This window comes from Chiloscyllium plagiosum, unplaced genomic scaffold (genome assembly GCF_037043375.1).
Source record: "Chiloscyllium plagiosum isolate Xiang-an unplaced genomic scaffold, Cpla_swu_hap1 HiC_scaffold_11, whole genome shotgun sequence".
In the NCBI taxonomy this organism is placed as follows: domain Eukaryota; kingdom Metazoa; phylum Chordata; class Chondrichthyes; order Orectolobiformes; family Hemiscylliidae; genus Chiloscyllium; species Chiloscyllium plagiosum.
The window spans coordinates 35,204,720-35,226,211 of record NW_028270149.1 but is presented as its reverse complement, the minus strand read 5'-3'; the positions used below and the strand labels follow the sequence as shown (position 1 = coordinate 35,226,211).

Here is a 21,492-nt window from a genome sequence, read left to right as displayed (position 1 = left end):
TAGTGATGAAGGATGTTGTAGGTTACAGAGAGACATAGATAAGCTGCAGAGCTGGGCTGAGAGGTGTCAAATGGAGTTGAATGCGGACAATTGTGAAGTGATTCACTTTGGTTGGAGTAACCGGAATGCAAAGTACTGGGCTAATGGTAAGATCCTTGGTAGTGTAGATGAGCAGAGAGATCTTGGTGTCCAGGTACACAGATCCTTGAAAGTTGCCACCCATGTTGACAGGGTTGTTAAGAAGGCATACAGTGTTTTAGCCTTTATTAATAGAGGGATTGAGTTCCGGAACCATGAGGTTATGCTACAGCTGTACAAAACTCTTGTGCGGCCGCACTTGGAGTATTGTGTACAGTTCTGGTCACTGCATTATAAGAAGGATGTGGAAGCTTCGGAAAGGGGGCAGAGGAGATTTACTAGGATGTTGCCTGGTATGGAGGGAAGGTCTTACGAGGAAAGGCTGAGGGACGTGAGGCTGTTTTCGTTAGAGAGAAGAAGGTTGAGAGGTGACTTAATAGACACATATAAGATAATCAGAGGGTTAGATAGGGTGGATAGGGAGAGCCTTTTTCCAAGTATGGTGACGGCGAGCACGAGGGGTCAAAGCTTTAAATTAAGTGGTGATAGATATAGGACAGATGTCAGAGGTAGTTTCTTCACTCAGAGAGTAGTAAGGGTATGGAATGCTTTGCCTGCAACGGTAGTAGATTTGCCAACTTTAAGTACATTTAAGTCGTCATTGGACAAGCATATGGACGTACATGGAATAGTGTAGGTTAGATGGGCTTCAGATTGGTATGACAGGTCGGCGCAACATTGAGGGCCTGTACTGCGCTGTAATGTTCTATGTTCTGTAGCAATAGATAACAACCTGAAGAAAAAGGAACCAAGTGAAAATTATTGTGTTACCAGGCTATCAAATTTGTGTTTTATTTTCATGTTTTCAGTTGATTAAATATGTTTGCCAAAACCACATTTTTCTCCAAAAAAAAGCTTAGTGTTGGTTGGTTTCTTTATTTCAAAAGGGATTACTTCACTTGGTTCTTGAAATCATAGCTTGCTTCATTAAGTCAACATACCAGTTGTAAATAAAATGTCGCAACAGCAAATCCGAAATAAAACAAGCAATTCTAATAACATGCTGAAGGTCTCTCAGCGTGTATAAAGAGCATGAAGATCTGTAAGTCTCTCAGTTTGATGAAAGGCATGTATTTGAATTATTAATACTGTCTGCTTTAAAGATGTTGATCTGCCAATCATAAATTTTCAGCATTTTTCAATGCTATATATAAATGTCAGGTTTTGCATCTTTTAATAAGATGTCTCTGCGCAAATTGATCCTTGACATTCAATTCTGAATCAGGCATTGTATGAATTTTGACATTATGTAACTCATCAAATCTGATTGTATTGCTTTGTGTTATGAATGCTGGGCTCTATTTATAATACATCAAAGTGTTATGCTTCAAAACAACCAAGTATATTTGAGGGTATGTCGCTTGCATTTTTAAAATACGATTCTGTTTTAGAATAATAGAATCTCTAAGGTGTGGAAAGAGGCCATATGGCCTATGGAGTCTGCTTACTCTTCCAAGAACTTCCTGCCCAGATCCAGCCCTGTAACCTATAACCATAACCACAGCTATTCCATCTAGCCTGCATGTCCCTGGATACTGTGGACAATTTAGCATGGCCAATTTACCTAACTTGCACATCTTTTGACTGTGGGAGGAAACCAGAGCATCTGTCAGAAACCCATACAGACAGAGGAGAATGTGCAAACTCTACACATCGCACCCGGGTGTGTAGTGCTGTGGGGCAGCAGTGCTAACCACTGAACCACTGTGTTGCCCTCAATATAATTGTATAATGTCACAAAAATTAATTGTCAATTTTATCAAGACTCATCAAATAAATAAAAATGAAATAAATAATTGAAAGCATTATCAGTAATTCTAGGAGAATTTTGATTTCTATTCCACATGAACCCTCCAGTTTAAGGATAATGTCACATTCTGTTACCAGCTTTAAAAGTTTATTTTAAAAGTAAATGCAATTTCTCCTCCTTAGAGGCATCATGAAGAGGAAATAATGCTGTGAGTTGATGTTTGAGAGAAACTGACCCCCTTCTTCTGACCTCAGCTCTTAATTGCTGAACAAAAAAAGTATATTGAGAGCTTTCTTGACTTGTCAGCACTTAAGGCTGTTAAGTAGCCAATTAATGGCCACTTAAGGGTCTCAATCCATCAACTCCTTAATTATCCACCCCTCTGACATGAGAAAGAATGTGGCTAATTTCCCAATAGGGAAACCTTATGGTAACCTGCCCCCCCCCCCAGGTTAATATGAAGGGGGCTCTAATCACTCGAATCTGGGAGCAGTTGGGGACACAAATGGGAGGGTAACAGCGTGCCCTCTCAAAGCCAGCCACCTGCCCTGCTTTGCTGTCCCCCTGAATACCTCTGAAGCCTGTAACAAGAAGAAAAGGGCACTTATCTTCTCATCATTGGATTAATGTGAATTTATTCTCACCTTTGAACTTAATTGACTGGCAAACTTTAGGATCAGAAAGCCATCAGTCTCTAACTGGCTGGTATCTTCTGGTTATTTGGGTCACCTATGTCAAAGCCTGTGACAAGACATGATACTCATCTTCATTCATCTGCTAGCTCTTTATGAGTTTAGTGGCAGGTGATTGAATTTGTTATCTCCAGTGGGGTGACTTGTTAATCACTAAATGACTCACTCAGCTCACATTGTTTCGAGACATAGGAAAATTCCATCCTATTTCAACACTTGAGGAAATCTGCCTTGTTTCCAAAATTCTTTAGTTGCTGAAGATGGACTGTCAAAAACTCTGGCAAATTATAGATTAGAAATCTGTATTGTCTTGGAATATAAGATTGATTTGCCTTTTTTTTGCTCTAAATAATTTTGTAAATATAATGAATTATTATCTTTGTTCTATTTTGTTTGTAATTTTCTGCTTATTAAAAAGGTTCACTTGGGAAAAAAATTGACCCTTAGGTCCCTTTTAAATTTTTCCTCACTAACCTTAAACCTGTGCACTCTAGTTTGCACTCCCTTACGCCGATAAAAAAGACTATGACTATTTATTCTAGCTGTGCCCCTCATTATTTTATAAACTTCGATAAGTCACCACTCAGCCTCTAATGCTCCAGAGGAAGTGGCCCCAGCCTATTCAACCTCTTTCTATAGCTCAAACTCTCTAAAGCTGGTCAGGCAGCATCCAAGAAGCAGGCAAATCAGGATGAAGGGCTTATGCCCAAAACATCGATTCTCCTGCTTCTTGGATGCTGTCTGACCTGCTGTGCTTTCCCAGCAACATACTCGACTCTGTTCTCCAGCATCTGCAGGACTCACTTTCTCCTCATTTGATGCTGTACATGTTTCTACGTTCTGCAGAGACATTTGTTCATCTGTTCCAAACTCTCTTCTCTTACTGAATGAGATCGTGGTCCAGAAAAAGGCTGTAAACTGCATTAATTGGGAAATCAGTTGCAACACCCAAATTAGCATGTCTTCTGGTCTCCCTGCTATCAGAAGGATGTTGTGAAATTTGAAGGTGTTCAGAAAAGATTTACAAGAATGTTGCCAGCTTTCGAGAGTTTGAGCTATAGGAAGAGGCTGAGTAGGCTGGGTTCACTTTCTCTGGAGCATTAGAGGCTGAGTGGTGACCTTATGGAAGTTTATAAAATAATGAATGGCACAGCTAGAATAAATAGTCATGGTCTTTTTTTCGGCATAAGGGAGTCAAAAACTAGGGGGCACAGGTTTAAGGTGAGCGAGGAAAAATTTAAAAGGGACCTAAGGGTCAACTTTTTCACATAGAGGGTGGTGCATGTATGGATTGAGCTCCCAGAGGGAATGGTGGAGGTTGGTACAATTACAACATTTAAAAGGCATCTGGATGGGTGTATGAATAGGAAGGGTTGAGGTAGATATAGGACAAATGCTGGCAAATATGGCTAGATGAATTTCAGATATCTGGTTAGCATGGATGAGTTGGATCATAGGGTCTGTTTCTGTGCAATACAGCTCTATTAAGCTGCGACTTTATAACTAAAAAAAACAAGCAAAATTTAAGAGCTTAGAAGAGTAAAAGGTGAATTGTTTGTAATGTGCATGATTCTGATTAAACTTAATTGTAGATTTGGAGACGATGCCTCTTGTGTAAATATTAAGAACTAGCAGTCACTATTTAAAAGTAAGATGTCCTTTTAAAACACAGATGAAGCAACGTTTTCCCCTCCGAATCAAGAATGCTTAGAACTCTGTTCCTGTACATGTGCCAGAAGCAGAGTCCTTGAACATTTTAAAGACGGAAATGGATAGGTTCTTCTCAAATATAAGGGTGAAAGGCTGTCAGAGGTATGTCATCTGTATTTAAGGTTGCAATCAGAAAAAGCCGTAATCTTATTCAATGACAGAGTTGGTTTGAAGGTCTGAATGTCTTCTCCTACTCATTGTTAATATGTTTGTTTGTATCACTGTTGTACTTGTAATTCCAGACCATTTTTATTTGTGATACAAAGGAATGACTAATGTTCTCGCCATCCATTATTGTAGGTTTTAGAAAAAAGATGTTACTGCTACGCTTGTAAATGTATTTCTGCAGGGTATTCAAAACTCAGTGAAATTGGTTTGATAAGCTTGTCACTGAACCATTTTTATAAAGTATTGAACCTGCCATCAATCAGACTGTTTATCATTTATATCATTGGCTTGAGCAACAAAATGAAATATTTCATCCCTCACTGCATCCTGCAAGGATTATCTTGGGTTCTTCCAGTTTCTCAATCGCTGTCACATCCATTCTATTGATGTAACCTTCCACATCAGTGCTGTGGATAAGTTTTCCTTTAGCCTCAGGTGCAGATTCACCCCACCTTAGTTAAGAGGGGCCTCAATAGAATATATTCCATTTCACATAGTTCTGTCCTCATCCTTTCTTCTCCCTTCGAGAGCCGTGATGCATTTCTCTTCTCCTCACCATCCACCTCAGCAACCCCGATATTCAGTGCTTCATTATCTGGAAATCCCTCCACCCCCTGTGAGATACTAGCCCAAATGCATCTTATCCTTTTCAACAATTTGATTCTGCAACATCCACTCTTCCGTCATTTGCCGCACCTCTACCCTTACCTTGCGCCTTCCCTTGCAAATGACAGAGTTGAAAAGCCTGTCTTCATTCTGCCAAATTATACTGAAAAGCAATGCTCAAGAACTAGTCATCCTTGAGCTGATTAGATTAGATTACTTACAGTGTGGAAACAGGCCCTTCAGCCCAACAAGTCCATACCAACCCTCCAAAGAGCAACCCACCCAGACCCATTCCCCTACACCTAACACTATGGGCAATTTTGCATGGCTAATTCACCTAACCTGCACATCTTTGGACAGTGGGAGGAAACCGGAGCACCCGGAGGAAACCCAAGCAGACACGGGGAGAATGTGCAAACTCCACACAGACAGTTGCCCGAAGCAGGAATTGAACCTGGGTCTCTGGCGCTGTGAGGCACCAGTGCTAACCACTGTGCCACCGTGCCACTGAGCTAATTTCTTCCAGTCCAAATGCAGCACTGGCAATTACGCAGCAACTAGAAAATTACCGTGCTATGTCCTGTCCACAAAACACAAGACAAATCCATTGCAAATTATCACCCCATCAGTCTACTCTCAATCATCAGCAAAGTGACAGAAGATGGCATTCACAGTACTTTTTATGAGATACTATTCACAGACCTTCAGTTCATGTTACACCAGGCCCAGTCAGTTCCTAAATTAATTTCTGATTGGTCCAACCATGCGCAGAACAGACAACTTCTAGAAGAGAAATAAGGGTGACTGCCTTTGATATTAGTGCAGCATTTGTACAAAGTATGGTATTATGGTACCCCAGAGTCAGTGGGAATCAGGAAAATTCCTGGCTGTTTGGAGTCATTTCCAGCAAGATAGAAGATGATGGTGGTTGTTGGAAGTTAATCATCTCATCACAGAGCTTCACTGCAGGAGTTCTTCAGGGTAATGTCCAAGGTCTACCCCTCTTCAGCTACTTCATGAATGGCCATCTCTCTATCATTCTCACTGATTATTGCATAATCTTCAGCATGATTCCCAACTCCTCAGATACTGAAGCAATCTATGTCCAACTGCAGCAAGTCCTGGTCAATGTCCAGTTGGGCTGATATGTGGGAAGTAGCATTTTCACCACACAGGTGTCAGGCAATAATCATCTCCAGCAAGAGAGAATCCAGTCATGACCTTTAGATATTCACTGGCATTCATTGGTAATTGAATTCCCCACCATCAACATTCTCGTGTGGGGGGGGGGGGGGGTGGAGGGGGCGTATCATTCACCAAAAACGGAACTAAACCAGTTATACAAATAATGTGGATGCAAAAGCAGATGAGAGTTTGGGAATTCTGCAGCAAGTAACTTGACTCCTCAAAGCCAACTCACCATCAACAAAGTTCAAGGCAGGGGTGTTATGCAATAATCTTCACTTGCTGGGTGACTGCAAGTCCAAATCCATTCAAGATGTTTGAAATCTTCCAAGACAAAACTATCCAGTTGATTCACAAAAAAAATGAAAACCTTCAACCTTGGATCTCTTCACTGCTAATGCACAGTAACGGCAATGTGTACCATCAACAACATTCACTGCAATAACTGTGTGAAGTTTGCACATTCTCCCCGTGTCTGCGTGGGTTTCCTCCGGGTGCTCCGGTTTCCTCCCACAATCCAAAAATGTGCAGGTTAGGTGAATTGGCCGAGCTAAATTGCCTGTAGTGTTAGGTGAAGGGGTAAATGTAGGGGAATGGGTCTGGGTGGTTTGCGCTTCTCTATCTTTTAATCAATAAATTCACTTGTTTTACTGACTGTTGAGGATGGAAGAAAACTTCTGAGACAAATGTTTTCTGGTTGTAATATCATCAGTTTTATCTAGGCTGTAGAGAATTAGTACTCATCCATAGGATCAACCCAGGTATTAAAAACTGAAGTATCTAGTGTCTATCTCAAAATTCTGATAACTGAATTTATACTATTCTCACTTTCAAGACCAAATTCAGACTTGGAATAAAATGTTGAAAAGTGGCATCTTAGGCATAATTTGGGTTAAGGATAATCCCTGGGGTCTCCCAAGGTGATTGATTTCAAGATAGAAAGAGAAGACATTGAGAGAGATTCTCTGGCTATGATGAAATCAGCAGGAATGGAAACAAGCAAGGACATTGCCAACGATTTTGATATCAGAAAAGGGAGAAAAGAGATATTTTGCCAAGGTGATCTGATTGAGCACTTAGAAAGTGCAGCAGAAGTAAAGAAGGCATGTGGCATAGTTCTAGCGAGTATTGCACATGATTTTCATCAGGATTATTTTGACAGTGCATTTCAGGAAGAAAAAGAAAGTACAAATGAGGCAATAGTAAATAAAGACAAAGAATCAAGTCTCGGTTTCTCATTTAGACACAGATCCTTGGCGACATTATCAAGAAGGAGAAAGTGAGGTCTGCAGATGCTGGAGATCAGAGATGGAAATGTGTTGCTGGAAAAGCGCAGCAGGTCAGGCAGCATCTAGGGAACAGGAGAATCGACGTTTCGGGCATTAGCCCTTCCTCAGGAAGAAGGGCTAATTCCTGAAGAAGGGGTAATGCCCGAAACGTCGATTCTCCTGTTCCCTAGATGCTGCCTGACCTGCTGCGCTTTTCCAGCAACACATTTCCATCTCGACATTATCAAGAAACAAATCAGGTTCCATATGTACACTGATGACACTAAATTTTCTATCACCATTCTCTGCACCCTCTTGACATTGCGTACTTGTCACACTACCACTTGAAAATTCAGAACTGGATTAAAAGTATTCCTATAACTGAATATGGCAAATATTAAAGCCGAGAAAAACCTATTTTCCTGAGCCACCAACTCCATTAGTCTCCATAGGGACAGAGGGTGAACCAGACTTTTGCAGTCTGTGTTCTTTTTGATCTGGAGATGCCCACTTATGTCCCCTTACTTCTACCACCAGATCATTGCCCATCTCAATTCCTGCCTCAGTTCATTGGCTGCTATTGTTTTATTTGAAGCATTGGACTAAACTATTCCAATACTCTCCTGGATATCCTCACATCATCCTCATTGAACAATATTGGCTTCTAGAACAGTGACATCTCAATTCTAAAATTCTGATCCTTGTTTTCAAATCCCTCCAAGGCACTGCTGAGTAACTTCCTCCAAATCTATAGTCCTCCAAAATATTTGTGGTCCTCTCGTTCTCGATTTTTGTGCTCCAGTTTTAGTGGATGCATCTTCAATTGCCTTGACTCTAAGGTCTGAGATAAACCTTGACATTTATCTACCACTCTTTCCTCGTTTTAAGATGCTGTCTGAAAACTACATTTTCGATGAAGCTTTTCATTGTCAACTGAACGTCTTATTTGATTCCATGTCAAATTTTGATGATAACACTCAGATGCAGTCCTTTAGGTATTTTTTCTAGATTAAAGACACTAAACAAATGCAAGTTGTTGTCCAGTATTTTGTGAAGGGAATTTAAAATGACAGCTTTAAAAGGAAGGGGGTCAATGCCATTTAGATTGAATATCACTTTGACATCAAGGCAGTATTTGATCAAATCTAGAATCAAAGATCTCCAGCAAATCTGAAGTTAATGAGGAATGAAAGAATAAAAATGCCCAGTGCCTTGACCCTTCCACTTTGTGCTGGTAAAGGAAGATGGTCATGCTTGTTAGAAAGCCAATCATCACTACATCCAAGGATTACTGTGTGAGTTCTTCGAGCAAAGGCTCTTGGCTCAATTATCCTCAGTTCTTGCATCAGCTAAATTCACTCTATTAAACATTTGATGATGTTTAAATCCATCGTGTTAAATTCCAATCACAACTCCCCTCCAAATGAAGTAGTCCCAGCTAGTCTATAAAAGCATCTGCAAAACATCCTGACTCATGATGACAGGAAACAACTGTTGCCTCATAAATATTGGATAGTGTTGAAGATACGAGATTAGTGACTAATCCACTATCAACAAAATTAAAGCTATTATTGACTAGAACTTGTCTCAGTAATGCTCTGGCTCAAAGAATAAGGCAATGTTTAGATTCTCTGTAACGAGTGACTCATCTTCTGGTGTTCTCAAAGCCTTTCCACCAACTGCAAGTATCAAATCAGGAGTGCTGTCCACTGATCTTAATGGGTGTGGCCACAATGTTACTCAAATATTTTAGCACCATTAACATCTGTAATTGATATTTCTTATATGGGCATGCTAGTTCTCTACACCATATGTAATGTCTGGATCATCCATTTGGTTTAGGTTTTCCTTGTGTTGTTGATATTCTGTATCATTAACCCTTTTTGCATGAGTAGATATTTGGTTGATTTTCTGAAGCTGGAGCCCAATTCTGCATGTAGATTCTGAAAGTGACCTATTGTGTGACAGATAACACATTCACTTTTAATAGCTGGATACTATCTGTGCCCATTAACATTCTCTGCGAACAGTGCTGACAAGGATTTTAGTATCTGGTGCCTGTCACATTCAGTGCTGATTTCTCAAGTGTCATTTGTGATTTTTGTACCTTAAGAATTGAATGGACTCTGCTGATCTTCTGTACCAAGGCAGTTTGACTCCTCTTAGGATTAATCAAGATTGCTTCCAGAATTCTATTCATTCACCATCTAAAAGACTTTCTCGAGAATCAGATCTTCTTTAGACTGTAATAAATCTGACACAGTCTTATCAACGATTCTGACAAGAATTCTGTCTGCAGGTCAGTCTGCTATAATGTGCATTTCATCTATGAGAATTTGCTGCAATGTGATTGACAAATTGGAGACATTGTTTCCAAAGCATGAACTTCTAAATTATATGTTGGCTGTAATGTGATTACATGATCAACACGCTAAGCACTGTTTCTGAATCATAATTTTTCTACAATACAGGATTGCACAAGAACACAGCCATTGCATCACAGCAGAACTTACTGTATTATGAATTATCACTTGAAGTCACTACAATGTCCAACTCTGTTCTATTCGGCCCATCTCTGAGATCAGTTATTTCTATCAATATTATTTTTCATGCAATGTCTTTCTAATGTGATTCTATATTTTCCTTGCTTAAAATACTTTTTATATTAAAGCAATAGCTTAACTGTAGAGTTTTTGTCTGTTTTGCCCTTCAAAAGGAGGATTCAAACCTATTGGAGCAAAAGTGAAGATTCCCACCCTTGATCGGTAAAATGGAGCATTCCACCCTTTTCCATGGCTTCACTGTATGCAGTCAAAATGTGTGGCACTGGAAAAGCACAGCAGTTTAGGCGGCATCTGAGGAGCAGCAGGAATGTTGTGGGAGAAGGGCGCTGAGAGATAAATAGGGGGTTATGGTGGGGCTGAGGGGAAGGTAAATGGGAAGGCGATAGGTGGATGCAGGTGGGTGGTAATTGTGATACATCAGTAGAGAGGGTGGAGCGGATAGGTGGGAAGGAAGATGGACAGGTAGGACAGGTCAAGAAGACAGTGCTGAGTTGGAGAGTTGGATCTGGGATGAGGTGGGGGAGGGGAAATTAGGAAACTAGTGAAGTTAATATTGATGCCACATGGTTGAAGGGTCCTTGGATGCTGCCTCACTTGCTGTGCTTTTCCAGCACCACACATTTTGACTCTGACTCTTCAGCATCTGCAGTCCTCACTTTCTCCTATTCACTCGATGCATCCCATTGTTTGCATATTCAATAAACAATTTTCACTTTAATTAAGTTTCTTTTGAATAATTCAATGCCAGAAGGCATAAATGAATATTTTTTTTACTTTTATTGAGGCTCGAATGAATAGTCCCTATTTTTACTGTAGACTGAATATAGTCCCCTGTTTCTGTATCCATGAAGTTTTACTTGCACAGTCTTCAATGTCTGTTAACTCAGTGCTGAATTCCATCTTGGGACTGATCCCACAGAGACCATCTGTGATGCAGCCTGTTTCTGCTTTGAAGTTACTAAATCTCTGTATCCAGGACATTGCTGACTCTCGTTTTGCAGTCTGCCCTTTACAAGGTCTGAAATGCATTTACCATTCACTCCTATGTTCATCTTTCACAAGATTTGCCATGTGGATTTCTTTGTAAATCTTCAGTTTTTCACTGTCGCTGACTGTACTGTATGAGTCAGTGACTTAAAGGTGAGTCTGAAAATCTCATACTGCTGCTCATCAAGCAGTCAAATCAAATCTGCACCGCCGTGTAACATGATGTATGGGTATGCCAACTCACTACTCTGTATGAATTGCTGCTTATGAGAAAGACTCCTGCCAACATCCACTTTAATTTTAAGAAACTGCAGGCTTGATTTGTCTATATGGCAGAGGCATCCACGTTTTGGTCTCAGAAGAGTCTCTCATAGTTAACAAGATATAGTAGTTTGTATTTTAACAAGTGATTACAACTTAGTGATACATTAAATACTGTGACAATGATTTTGAGGAGGACAAACGTTAGGTCTCATTCCTTTGAGATCCTAAAGTGTTCTGTCCCACAGATTCATAGGATGTCATGCCTAATGCTTATCGTGTTCCTCAATATTAACCTTCTTTAACCCATATTCAACAAAGTCGACCATTTCCATAACTGGTGCACTGTTGATATAGAATATACAAGTAGTGTAACAACTCTTCAAGTTCATTTCAGAAGTATCGCTTTCCCCTGTATTGTTTACTCTTCCAGTAAACAATGCCTTAGGAGCATGATTTTCACAAACCCATTAATTTTCACTTCTTTCAGCTGCTGATGTTATCCTGGAGGTGCCAACCACTTCCAGAGTGGAAAAGGTGGGCTCCACTTTCTGTACAAAGCCTTCTGCTGAAATCCTCCATTCTCCTTGACAGTGGCAGAAAGTTGTCTGAGTGTTTCCTCATGTACCAAGCATGTTGGTGTGAATGCTCGTCAATGTTCTCTTGTTCTCACTGAAGTTCTCATCTGAATCCTCATTAACAAGTCTCCTCTGGGGCTTAGATGTCCAGTGATCTGGTGCATATACTATCCTATCCTTTTTCCCAGCAAGATTTAGTTCAATCCTGCCGAGTAACTCACTTTTGCTCATTTCAATCCCAGTGTAACTCAAAGATGTGTATGATGCCACTATCTGAACTGCTAGCTTTAAGTGCAAGATCAAGCACACTATCTTGCTTTCTCTTGTCCTTCTTGTATCATGGTGGCTAGCAAACCACAATTCTTGGATGTCTGACACCATGAGATCAGCAGTAGAGTGTTGAGGTGAGGGAACATAGGTGTAATCAAAAACACAAGGATAATGGTCACATGATAAGGAGCTTACACTTCATCCATCAGCATGCTGACTTCTTCAGCAACATCTATTGCGACAGAATCGGTCACAGTCAATGCCATGATGTGCAGCACCATCTCGTCTGAAGGGCTTAGGAGAGGTTGGTGTGCCCATTAGTTATGTGCTGCTAATTTAATTATGTGCTACATTATCAGTGAAGAGAATGAAATTGGTGTTAGACTATGCCTGGTTGTTGTTAGCATAAATGAACAGCTAGATATTTGTGGGTGCAATGAGGAGTGGCAGTGAGACTGTTACCATTAGAAGCAATTTGTGAATGTTAGGCCAAGCCCTGACTGACCCAAACCATTGATAGTTAAGTGATGTGGTACATTGAACAATGTGCAAGTTGGCATAGGATGGTCTTTCAAGATGTATTCATTCACCTTGGCCACCTATTCCACACTACCGGAATCTTCCCAGTCCTTGAGTAATGTGAACAGTAGAGAGAATGTTGGAAAAACCATGAGGATTGGCTAGCAAGGAGCTTCTTTACATGAAAAGCAAGAAGTCCCATTTTCCAAACAAGTTTTGAACGGTATGATGATGCCATAGGTTAAATGGGTATATTTTGTCCTTTATTTTAAATGAAGAAAGGTTCAGACAGAGGTGCTGAGCAGTCTGCTCAAAAGCCAGTAAAGAGACCTTGTTTTTTTTTAAAGTTGGAACAATAGAAGCAGCCTGAATGGGTAAGGTCAAGCTCCCACAGAAACAGGATTTCTTTTAGTGTTATCCTTTAGTCATAGTTGCTAAGACCTTAAAGCTGGATGTGGAAGTTCTTATTCCTCTCTCTGTTACAGCTAAATGCTGGGGTTCTCCTCCTGCTGCTAGGATTACTTGTGAGACAATCAACTTCACTGAATTTACCTTTGCCAAGGATGTGTTTATGGAATGTGACAATATTGGAACAGTTAATTAGTAGTAGTTAATATAGATCATTTGGAGCTGCTTGCACAGAGCATAATTTCAATGTTTACAGGTGACGATACGAGCCTTATTGTCCATTTTCTTTAAAAATAAACAACATGAGTATGGTTAACTTAACAATATAGTTTACTATGAATTCAATTTTGCTTTTTACTTAACATCCATGCCCAGCTCCCAGATATTTACTTGTCATAAGAAATGTTGCAGTTCATTCACTTTTCCAATGACCAATCCAAAAATGGGTTATTAGACCCCTAGAATTTCAGCTATGCATAGAATCATCGAGTGGAACAGCATGAAAACAGACCTTTCGGTCCAACTCATCCATCCAAACCAGATATCCTAAATTAATCTAGTCCCATTTGCCAGCATTTGGACCATATCTCTCTAACCCAACTCATATATTCATCCAGACAGTTTTTAAATGTTGATATCGTGCTTACCTCTCCTGGCAACTCATTCCATACACACACCAGCTTCTGTGTGAAAAAGTTGACTCTTAGGTCCCCTTTAAATTTTTCCCTTCTCACCTTAAACCTATGCTGTCAAGTTTTGGACTCCCTTATCCTGGGGAAAAGACCTTGGCTATTCATCCTATCCCTACCCCTCATGATTTTATAAACTTCAATGAGGTCACCCCTCAGCCTCTGACACTAGGGAAAATAGCCTCAGTCTGTTCAGCCTCTCCCTATAGCTCAAACCCTCCCACATCCTTGCAAATCTTTTCTGAACCCCTTTCAAGTTTAACAACATATTTCCTATAGCAGGGAGACCATAATTGAACACTGTATGTCAAAAGTGGCCTAACCAATGTCCTGCACAACCACAATATGACACTCTAACTCCTATACTTAATGCATTGACCAATAAAGGCAAGTGTACTACACACCTCCTTCATTATCCAACTTCACTCTCCAAGAACTATGATCCTGCACTTCAAAGTATCTTTGTTCAGCATCACTCACGAGGACCTGGCCATGAAGTGTATAAGTCCTGTCCTGATTTGCCTTTCCAATTTTCTTGAAGAACAAATTCTGTGGGGATTTATCTGAATCATCTTTTTGTTTTCTTTAAAGACTTTATAACTGTGGACTCTTCAAGTCATTTGGCCTCACTTTGAGCCTGCCTGGTTTATTTATTGACAGTACATTCCTACAGCTTCCAAGCAATTCTTCCTAAACTGGTTATTCAAGCTGGATTGGTTTCTCCCATCAAATACAGTGAGGACTATTATAGATTCCTTCCACTAACTAAAACTTCGAGTAAGCCTTCCAGCATTTTTTCCTTCATCAAATCTCTTTGTCGTTAACTGAGCCATTTGCTTCTGTAAGCAAACTTACATAGGTAATTAAATGATAAATGCTTCTGACTGGGACTCCACCCTGCATCATTTTTACTTGTGGCAACATGGTATGATTTTGGTTAGTTAAAACAAAAATGTAATTAATTTGAGTTACTTGGTTTGATTGATTTTATTGTTGGCACATGCACCAAGATACATTGAAAAGTGTTTTGCATATTATTCAGGCCGATAGTACCACACAAAATGCATTAGGGCAGCAGAACAAAATGTGCAGAATACAATGTTATAGCTGCAGAGAGAGAAGTCAGAATTACCATATTAGAGGTCTGTTCAAGAGTCTGATAACAGCAGGAAAGAAGCTGTTCTTGAATCTATTCATACCTGTATGCAAACACTTCTATCTTCTGCTCGACGGAAGAAGAGAGTATAACTGGGGTGGGAGGGGTGATGTGGAGGTGCCGGTGTTGGACTATATGGCCAATGTTGGAAATCACACAGTACCAGGTTATTGTCCAACAGATTTATTTGGAAATACAAGTTTTCAGAGGACTGCTCCTTCATCAGGTAACTAATGGGGCAGGATTGTAGGACACAGAATTTATAGTAAAAGATCAAAGTGTCATACATGATCCAAATATTGAACAAACCTAGATTGCTGTTAAGTCTTTAATCAGTAAGAATGGGGATGCAGGTTTCGATGATTAATATGTAAATCCCAGAACTTTTTTCAAGTCACAGTTCCAAGACAACTTAAGGTGTCTTTGTGATTTTTCCCTTTGAAAACGGAGGGGAATCAGACTACCTTCAACATGTGTCCTTGATTCTGGCATCTCATGAATAATGAAACCACAATAAACATCCTGGCTTTACCAAGAGGTTCATCACGAGGCAATCCATTGTTCTGTGTTTACACTTCTACCTGTGGGTTTGAAGATAAGTGTAGTTTAGATTAAACTTCAAGTATCTTTGAACTTCATTTACCTCTGAGTTGATTATCCATTTCTCAAAGAACTGTCCTCATCTTACCAATAGTTAAAACTTTAATTCCTAAAGCTGAAACATATGTTTTGACCCGATGAATGATGAAATTGATTTTTTTCCTGCATAGTTTTTGACGTTGACAGGACGAGTTAAGGGTGTTATTGAAAAGGCATATGTGTTCCTGAGATTTAGAGACACAATTTGATTTTATATCTAGAGTTGTGAACCTGCTTTGTCCATGTGGCCAACTACCACTAGTTAATATTTTAATTGGACAAAATAGGAAATCAGTCTCCAAAACAGAAAAGCGTTCATTGTCACATATACTCAATGAGTATAGTGAAAAGTTTATACATTACCAATTACAGCGCTAATTTACACAGAATTGCAGACACACAGCTTCTTTAGATATAAGATTTGGACAGTGCAGAAATAAAATGTCCAGCATTGCAGAAATAAAAGTTCAGTTCAGCAGACCACACTGGCACCTAGCTTACAGTCCACACCAGGCTCGAGCTCCACACTGCACTGGCAATATGCCACACTCGGGTGTCGCTGTGCCAGACTGGGAGGTCTCATGCCAAGCCGGGGAGAAGGGGCCACAGCAGGAATTTGCCATACCAATGCCGGGAGGCCCCTATGGGATGCCAGGAGGTCACTACGTCATGGCATGCCAGGAGGCTCTTGTGAGAGGCCATCGTGCCAGAGGAGGCCGGGGATCATCACTCAGCAGAGGCCGGGAGTTGTCACTTGATGGAGGCTGGGAATCGATGCCAGAAGCCAGGAGTTGTAGCATGCCAGAGTTCAGGAGTTGAAGAGATGGAAAAGCAAGAAGGAGAAGAGAAAAAGAAAAGCACTGAGCGGAAAGGAAAGAGAAGAAAAAGGAGAAGAGCTGGTAGAGTAGATGAGCTCCAGCCAAGAGTCCTACTCCGCTGCCATCTTGCTGAGCCTAATTAGTAGTGTTGTGCTCTTTGAGAAGGTGTGGATGCATTTAAGTGCAGGATCGTGACTGGTGATGTCTTGTACTAGAGAAAAAGCAAGAATTCAGAAAACCAGAGGCCTCAATAGCCAGAGAATTAGATAAAAAGCCAAATAAATGATACTGTGGCCAATCTTCTAGAACATAAATATAGAACAGTACAAAACAGTACAGGCCCTTCACCCCTTAATGTTGTGCCAACCTTCTATCCTACTCTAAGGCAGACTAACCTACATACTCTTCATTGTACTATCATCCATGTGCCTATCCAAGAGTTGCATAAATGTTCCTAATGTATCTGATTCTACTATCACCACTGGCAGTGCATTCCATGCACCCACCACTCTCTTTGTAAAGAACCTACCTCTGACAATCTCCCCTAAACCTCCCTCTAATTACCTTAAAATTATGCTCCCTCATGATAGACACTTCTGCCCTGGGAAAAAGTCTCTGGCTATCCACTCTATCTATGCCTCTCAACATCTTGTACACCTCTATCAAGTCACCTCTCATCCTTCTTTGCTCCAATGAGAAAAGCTGTACTTCCCTCAGTCTTTCTTCATAAGACATGCCATCCAGTCCAGGCAGCATCCTGGTAAATCTTCTCTGCATCCTCTCTGAAGCTTCCACATCTTTCCTATAATGAGGCAATCAGAACTGAACACAGTATTTCAAGTAGGCAAAAGTGAGGACTGCAGATGCTGGAAACCAGAGGTTAGATTAGAGTGGTGCTGGAAAAGCACAGCTGGTCAGGCAGCATCCGAGGAGCAGGAAAATCGATGTTTCGGGCAAAAGCCCTTAATCAGGAATAGAGGCAGGAAGCTTCCAGGGTGGAGAGATAAATGGTGGTTGGGTGGAGGGGGGGGGGGGGGGGGGGGGGGGGGGTGGGGGGGTAGGGAAGGGGGGTGCGGAAGGAGTTGGGGAGTGGAGCTGGGGCTGGGGAGAGCTTCAGGGCAGAGGAGATGACCTGGGGGTTGCAGTGACAGAGAGAGGCTCGCTGAGATTCTTGTGGAGAGAGGAGGAGAACTTCTTCAAGGTAGGCATCCTTGCAAGAGGATTCGCAGTAGGTTAAAATCAAACAGGCAAAAGTGAGGACTGCAGATGCTAGAAAACAAAGTTTAGATCAGTGTGGTGCTGGAAAAGCACAGCAGGTCAGGCAGCAACCGTGCAGCAGGAAAATCAATGCTTCAGGCAAAAGCCCTTCATCAGGAATGCCAGGTCAGAAACGGAGCAGGTCAAAGCCGCCGCATTGCTCAGTAGTCGGATCGCGCCTGTGAATAGACATTGCGGTGCAGCCTGGTTAACACAGTGAAACATAGTCCTTTGATATCGATGCCCAGCTTAGTGAGGACACCTGATCGGCACAGTCCGTAGCAGCCCAGAACTCCTGATCTCAAGCAATCCGATAGCCTTAGCCTCCGAGTCGCTGGACCCCTCTTTACCCGACCCCTCTTTAGCGACTCGGAGGCTAAGGCTATCGGATTGCTTGAGATCAGGAGTTCTGGGCTGCTACGGACTGTGCCGATCAGGTGTCCTCACTAAGCTGGGCATCGATATCAAAGGACTATGTTTCACTGTGTTAACCAGGCTGCACCGCAATGTCTATTCACAGGCGCGATCCGACTACTGAGCAATGCGGGGGCTATGACCTGCTCCGTTTCCGACCTGGGCCGATTCAGCACTCTACAGCACACCTGGTGCGCCCAGGTTCCCCGAGGAGCACCATGTGGACACTGATTAGATTACTTACAGTGTGGAAACAGACTCTTCGGCCCAACAAATCCATACCGACCCGTCGAAACGCAATCCACCCAGACCCATTCCCCTACATTTACACCATTCACCGAACACTACGGGAAATTTAGCATGGCCACTTCACCTAACCTGCACATTTTTGGACTGTGGGAGGAAACCGGAGCACCCGGAGGAAACCCACGCAGACACGGGGAGAATGTGCAAACTCCACACAGAGAGTCGCCTGAGGCAGGAATTGAACCCAGGTCTCTGGTGCTGTGAGGCAGCAGTGCTAACCACTGTGCCACCGTGCCGCCCACTTGGTGATCTTACTGCAGACACCATGTTGTTTAACCAGAGCTGTGTACAGCTGCAACTTAACCTCACGGCTCTTAAACTCAATCCCCCGCTAATGAAAGCCAATCCAGCATACGCCTTTTTAACAACCTATCAACTTGGGTGGCAACTTTGAGGGATCTATGGACTTTCCACACTGCCAAGAATCCTGCCTTTAACCCTGTATTCTGCATTTAATTTCAACCTTCCAAATTGAATGACTTCACACTTTTCCAGATTGAACTCCATCTGTCACTTATCAACCCAGTTTTGCATCCTGTCAATGTGCCATTGAAGCCTACAACAGCCTTCAACACTATTCACCACTCCACCAACCGTCGTGTCATCAGCAAACTTACTAACCCACTCTTCCACTTCCAGATAGATCCAGAGTCAGGCAGGGCTGCCCACTCTCTCCTCCTTGTTTTTGTGTTGTAGCGATCCCTTTGCTGAGTTTGTCAAGAAGGATGTGAGCAGTAGATAAGTGTCTATTCCAGGAAGTGAAAGCCAGCAAGTTAAAGCCCCCCTGTACATAAATGATGTAACTGTTTTCTGCTCAGATTTGCTGTCAGTGCACAGAGTCATGACCTCAGAAACCATGGCAAATTAAGGCAATAGCAAGGCCAGCATCTTTGGGAACTAGGCTGACCAATTGTTCAGTCCCTTCACTGTCAGGATAGATTACCCGAAGGTGCTGGGAATACATTTTGAAGGGGCCGGGGTGTGCACCAAATCTTGGGAGGAGCACCTCGCCAAGGTAAAACGGAAACTGGTCTTTGAGAGCACCACTCCCTCTCCGTTGTGGGTAAAAATCTGGTCATCAGATGTGAGACAGTCTCTCTGTTGTTGTATGTTGCACAGGTCTGGCCCATTCCCGGAAACGGCACAGTTTCAGTCACGCGAGCCAGCTTCCATTTCATCTGGAAGCCCAAGATAGACCAGGCCTGCAGGGGCTCCATATGCAAAACTCTGGGTTGAGAGGGGAGGAACATGTCCAGTGTTGCCCACATCCTGATAGCCATCTTTGTATGTGGTTGTATCAACCTGTGCTGAGACCTTTGGTACATAAACACCAAGTGTCACTTTGTACTGAGTTTGTACCTGTCCCCAGTGTAGCAAAGGATGGGACTGGCCACACTATCATAGAACACTCCAAGGTAGCTGGACCATTCCATATCACCTGTCCTTCATGGAGAAATTTGCAAAGAAAAATGCCCTTGACCACAAATCCATCAGGAAATGGTGAGCAAGCAGAATCCTCAAGGCCCTGAGGGAAAAGGAGAGGGTGGATCCTGTCACATGGTTCCCTGAGCAGACTGTCAGTCATTTGGCAGAATGCCTCATCACCAGAACTTTCCAACAAGCACCAAGACATGGCTTGGCTGGTGGTGGGAAGGGCACTACCTATGAAATCTTTCATGGACACCCAGTCAGTCTGCGTTGCTGCATGTTGCCCTCAAAGCAGTTGCAGGGCGGTTGAGACTGTCACACAGCTCCTTCTGGAATGTGCCTTTGCAAAGGAGGTCTGGAGGAAGATGCAGTGCTTTGTGTCAAGATTCATTCTGAGCAGCTCTGTGACACGTACCTCTGTACTCTACAGTTTGTTCTCTGGGACACACACTGAGATAAATATCAACTGCACCTGGAGGATCATAAACTTGATGAAAGACGCTCTTTGGTCTGCCCGAAATTTGTTGGTCTTCCAGAACAAGGAGTTGACCCTGGCTGAGTGTTGCAGACTGGCACATTCCAAGGTCCAGGACTACATGCTGAGGGATGCACTAAATCTCAGGACAGCTGCTGCCAAGGCTGAGTGGGAAAAGACTACTGTCTGAGGTCTTCCTGCTAAAGCTAAATAGAGGACTGTTATTGGACTCTCTTAGTGCCTCAAATATATGTAAATATTAGCATTGTATGTATAAGAGAGGTCCTTGATTTTTTGGAGTGAGTCAAAATTTAATATTATGTTAATTTACTTGATATGCAGCTTTACAGAACCAAACTGCTTTTGTGACAATGTACATATCCAAAAAGAATAAAGATTTTTTGAAATTAAAAAATTAGCTTGCTCTCTTTCCATGGTTACTGCCTGACCTGCTGTGATCTCCAGCATTTTATTTTCAGTACAGATTCCACCATCTGCAATAATTTGCTCCATCATAGGTTTAACATTTGGCACAAGGTATAAAAGGGAAATGTGGAGAATTCTTTTCAGTTGGAGTGTTGGGATCTGGGTGGCTTACTTGAAAGTGTGAAGGAAGCAGATTTCACAAATAATTTTCAAAAGGATTTGAACATGTACTTAATTATGAGAAACCTGCAAGGTTAGAGATAAAATGGTGTACAGTTGATTCTGTGAGAACATGTGTTTCTTCAATATGAACTAGTTTTAATGTGATTGAAGAATTTAGACTATTATTTGGAAGACACAAACTTTCCTTTGCTGTATTGACTATAAAACAATTCTGACCCCATGAGTTTAAATGGCGCAGCAATTGCGTGATTTTCTTATAATGCAAGATCGCACAAGAATGGAACTATCAGGTTAAATCGGAATCGTCTGCAGAAAGAACTCAACACAACTGCTTTTACAAAGCACATTGGACTGAATGCCTCCGAATGTGTTGCATGATTCTACAATTATGGAACATATTGGAATTAATTAATTTCATATATATTTAAACGAGTAAAAAAATATTTTTAAGTGGTATATTTTATAATGTTAATGTGTTTATGGCAAACCAGATCATTGCTGATTTTATTCAGTTGAACTGTATTGGTTGTCTTCCAAAACTTCCAGTTAGCAATGCTGATACTCAGCTTGTCATACTATTCTGTTAACTTGTCTTCA

General features: G+C 41.6%; 1 protein-coding gene, 1 non-coding gene and 1 pseudogene across 9 annotated transcripts in view; 2 read left to right on the top strand and 1 right to left on the bottom strand.

The window, feature by feature from the left end:
• tenm1 (teneurin transmembrane protein 1) overlaps nucleotides 1-21,492 on the top strand; it is a 2,430,772-nt gene that overhangs the window by 1,681,050 nt on the left and 728,230 nt on the right. The window lies entirely within an intron of this gene.
• Nucleotides 16,412-20,476, top strand: LOC148148778 (uncharacterized; annotated as a pseudogene).
• LOC148148779 (signal recognition particle RNA) lies at nucleotides 18,131-18,428 on the bottom strand. The gene has a single exon (XR_015758732.1).